The sequence below is a fragment of the Cyprinus carpio genome, chromosome A22 (assembly GCF_018340385.1).
Source record: "Cyprinus carpio isolate SPL01 chromosome A22, ASM1834038v1, whole genome shotgun sequence".
In the NCBI taxonomy this organism is placed as follows: Eukaryota; Metazoa; Chordata; class Actinopteri; order Cypriniformes; family Cyprinidae; genus Cyprinus; species Cyprinus carpio.
The window spans coordinates 485,002-489,873 of record NC_056593.1 but is presented as its reverse complement, the minus strand read 5'-3'; the positions used below and the strand labels follow the sequence as shown (position 1 = coordinate 489,873).

The 4,872-nt window shown below is 38.0% G+C and overlaps 1 pseudogene; it reads left to right on the top strand.

Annotated features, from left to right (window-relative positions):
• LOC122134939 overlaps positions 1–4,610 on the top strand; it is an 8,999-nt pseudogene extending 4,389 nt beyond the window's left edge.
• The last annotated feature ends 262 nt before the right edge of the window (positions 4,611–4,872 follow it).

Genomic DNA, 4,872 nt, shown 5'->3' with positions numbered 1-4,872 from the left:
ATATATATACACACACAGTAAGCATTTGTATTCTGTAATATGTTAATTTCATATAAAAATATAATATACAGTATGTTAAGTAGTATACTGTTATTAAAGTTATATTTAATTAAAAAGACAATTTTAGAATTATGTATATATTTAGTAATATACAGTAAAAATTTAGATTCATTAACATTGAATTAATTTTAATATAGTAGTAGTGTAGTAGGGTACAGTAATATTTAATTGTCATATTTTGTAAATGTATTTAATTATTTGTAATTTTGTAATGAAATATAATTATAAATAGAATGAAGCGATGTTTAACACACTTTCTGGTGATAAGAAACACTGCCGCCTCAGACGCTGGTGTTCTCAGTGTGTAGTGAGTCTCTGCTGTTCGCTCAGATCCTGAACGCTGCGTATCACGTGGAGGTGACCTTCCACTCGGGCTCCTCCGTCACCAGGCTCTTCTGGGAGCAGATCAAACAGGTGAGTTACCCATAATGCCCTGCGCTGGCGTGTCTGGAGCGGCGGCTGACGCTCGTGTCTCCTCAGATCATCCACCGCATCACGTGGGTCAATCCTCCGTCCGTCACGCCCGAGTGGAAGCGCAAGGTCGCGCAGGACGCCATCGAGAGCCTGAGCGCCGCCAAACTGGCCAAGAGCATCTGCTCTCAGTTCAGGACCAGACTCAACAGCTCCCACGAGGCCTTCGCCGCCTCGCTCCGACAGGTCAGTGCCTTCACCAGACTCTCCTCACTTCATTCTTTCTCATTTGTTTAAAATAAACAGTTAAATATAGAATAAATAAAGGACTGCAAGCTCTGAAAGTGTTCGTGGTGTTGAATACTCGATGGCCACAAGCCACTGTTTTCACTTACATTTCTGTAATAAGTTAAATATGATTTAATTGTAATAAAACAAGATTTATTATTTTTATTAGTTGTAATTTTTATTATTTAATTAATCTTTAGAGTTCATTAAAGTATTAGTTTACTTTAGTTTAAGTTTTTTATATTTTAATGTTAAAAATATATACGTGTGTGTATGTATTTTTTTAATACCTCCAGTATGTTTCATGAATTTTAGTATGTAATTCTTACATGTGTTATATTTTATTACATTTATTCATAATAAATCTCTTTTCTGATTTCATTATTTTATTATACATATTTTATTCACATGTAATATTGCCAATTATGTTTTAATATTTAATATATGTTGTTAGGAAATGTTATATTTTAAAATATAATATTTTACATTACATTAATTCATACTACATAGTATATTTTTATTTTTTATTATATTAAGTATTTTATAATTTATATGTATTTATGTATGTATGTTTTTTGTGTTTTATTATAAGAAGTCGTCATTTAATACCTCCATTATGTTTAATATTCAGTTAATGTTAAATTGTATTTTAATATTTTACTGTAATTTTTGGTAATTTTTCTGTAGTATATTAGTTTTATCTGTTCTGTTGAGAGTCATTGGTGTTGTCACCATGATGAAAGTCCCAGCACCGGCCTGTACCCTTGTGTGTGTGTGTGTGCAGCTGGAGGAGGGTCACACGGGCCAGCCTGGAGCTTAACCAGTCTGACCTGTATTATGGTCAGGAAGGATCACGCCGACCGCTCACTCGTCACCGGAGAGCCGATCGCCGCGCAGACATAACACAGTAACGGGTGAGACACACCCATGATCACACGGTGTGTGTGTGAGATCCTGTGTGAGTCTCTGTGTGTGTGTGTGTCCCTCAGGAGCTCAAGATGGGCCGGAGCTGGGCCGGGGGTCAGTACGGTGTGGTGTATCTGTGTGGATAGCTGGGGTGGACGTCACCCTGGTGCCTTCTGAAGTCAGTCGTCGCCTCCGTACGACAAGCACTCTGTAACGGACCTCGCCTGGAGTTCCACTACACAACGGTACACCACCACTGGAGTTTAGTACTTTTTATTACATTTATTGTTTAAAAAATGTGATTACAATAATACTGTTTATATGTAATTACTATTATTTTTTATTTTTTTCTTTGGGAAAGCGTTCATTCGTATCTTTTCAAGAGTTTGGGTTTTCATTATTTAAATAAAAATAACGATAGTGCTTATTATTTTTATTATAATTGTTATTATTTGTAAATTTACTGTTTTTATTTCTAGTATTATTAATAAGTAAGAACTTTTTTATTTTTTTATTTTTATTCAATACCAATAGTAGTAGTGTTTTGTTTATTATTGTTTAATCATTGAAGATCTCTGTGTCCATCAGGTCTCTGCCTAAACACGATCGTTTAGTGAATCTCCACGTTTCGGTGATCGATCACTGCGTACAGCGGCGGCTCCAGTATCAGCTATCGCTGCTGATCATGGATCGATTACACAGAGATCTCTACACAGGACTGAAGGTACCATCACAACAACGGCTGTCTGTCTGTGTGTCTGTCTGTGGTTGTGATGGACGAGTCTGTCTCTCTCAGGCCGGTCTGTCTCTGAAGGAGCGTCTTCAGATCGCTCTGGACGTGGTGGAGGGGATCCGGTTCCTGCACGGTCAGGGTCTGCTGCATCGCGACATCAAGCTGAAGAACGTTCTGGTGAGGAACTGCATCTACCATCTGATTCTCAGTGACGAGAGCGCAACATTACACTTCATAATGCATCATAACACTTCGTAAAGCATCATAGTGTATCATAACACTTCATGACACTTCATAGCACTTAAAAAAGCTTCATAACCCTTTATAGCCCTTCATAATGCTTAATCACACTTTATAGCTCTTCATAGCGCTTCATAATGCTTTATAGCCCTTCATAACACTTCATAACATTTCATAATGCTTTATATTCCTCCATAACCCTTCACAGCACTTCATAATGCTTCATAACCCTTCACAGCACTTCATAACCCTTCATTTATTTAAATTTATTTTGAAAAGGGACCATGCACATTTTTTACATAAATTTTTATTTTTATTTTAAAATTCATAATGCTTCATAACTATTTATAGCCATTCATAGCGCTTCATAATCCTTTATAACCCTTCATAGCATTTCATAATGCTTTATGGCCCTTCATAACGCATCATAATGCTATATAACCCTTCATAGTGCTTCATAATGTTTCATTATGCTTTATAGCCTTTCGTAATGCTTTATATCCCTCCATAACCCTTCATAGCTGTTCATAATGCTTTATATCCCTTCCTTACCCTTCATAGCGCTCCATATCATTTAATCATTTAGCAGACGCTTTTATCCAAAGCGACTTACAAATGAGAACAGTAGAAGCAATCAGATCAACGAGAGAACAACAACGGCATACATGTGCTATGACAAGTCTCAGTTAGTCTAGTACAGAACACGTAGCCAGGGTTTTTTTTTTTTTTTTTTTTTTTTTTTGAATATGATAGACAAGAAAAAGAAAAGGTAATTAAAGCAAAGTTTCCCTAGCAACGATGATCACGCAGTAGTCTGAGAAAACGAGGCAAAAACACTTACAAACTGCTGTCCTTATCTGTCGCTCGACTGTTTCTATCCCTTTATTTATTTATTTAAATTTATTTGAAAAAGGGACCGTGCACAATTGTAACATAAATTTTATTTTTAATTACGTAATGCTTCATAACACTTTATAGCAATTCATAACCCTTCATTCCGCATAATAATGTGTGTTTGTGTTGTTCTGTGCAGCTGGACAAACAGAACCGGGCGAAGATCACTGACCTGGGCTTCTGTAAACCCGAGGCCATGATGTCCGGCAGTATCGTGGGGACACCCATCCACATGGCACCGGAACTCTTCACAGGTCACTAACCGGACGCTCTCCGAGCGATTCCTTACACTGGCCAAACTATTAGCATTTCATACATAAAAACAATTACAAGACAAAATATCATTCTATAGTATAATATAACTAATATTTCATGCCTCTTTTTCTTATATCTCGTCTTTTATATGTTTAATTCCTTTTCGGTAACCTAACACTCACCTTTAATTTTTTAATCTAACATTGATTTTACCAAATTAAAGTATTAATTTAATGGTAATTTATTTAGACAAAATAGTATGCGATTTTTAATATTGGACAATAAAATTGTAATTTTTGAAATTGAAAAAGTTCATTATCATGGTAGTTTTTTTATATTGGTCCACGAAAATGATTGACAACATGAAGTTTATTTAGAAAAACCTTACTGTGGTTACAGTTTCTGATCGTACGTGTGCTTGGGTTTTTTCGGTAGTGAGGAAATGTACGATAACTCCGTCGACGTTTACGCGTTTGGGTCTCCTCTTCTTGGTATCATCTGCTTATCTCGGCTCCGTGCCGTCAACTCCCAGAAGCCTTTGAAAATGCCTCCAGGTAAAGACCAGCTGTGGACCAACGTCAAGAAAGGTAACGAGCGCCAGTCGCCGGATCCTGATGATGCTGTGAACTCTGGGTAACTCTTTGCTTTGCGTGCTGTCTTTCAGGCTCCGCGGCCGTAGCGGTTGTCCACGTTTGAACGAGGATTGCTGGCAGCTGATGGAGGCCTGCTGTAACGGAGACCCTTCCCAGAGACCCCTGATGGGCATCGTTCCAGCCCAGCACTGCAAAGCATCCAATGGGACCGCCTGTGCGACCAATTCTGACCAAAAGAGACGGCAAGCCTGGAGAACTTCGAGCCTGACACTCATTCCCTGCATGCTCCTCTCGAGACGCTAAAGGAAAGCAGCTTGTTTGTGTGTAAAAAAAAAAAATGGACAAATGTTGCTTGTCTGCCTCTGAACAAACCTGATCGACGCGTAGTCCATATTCGCGCTGCTCCGTCACGGATCCCTCTAGAAAAACCGAGCGTTTATACTCTCGTAGTTCGAGTTTGTTTACAGATGAACTGAAACCGCTGATTTTTAG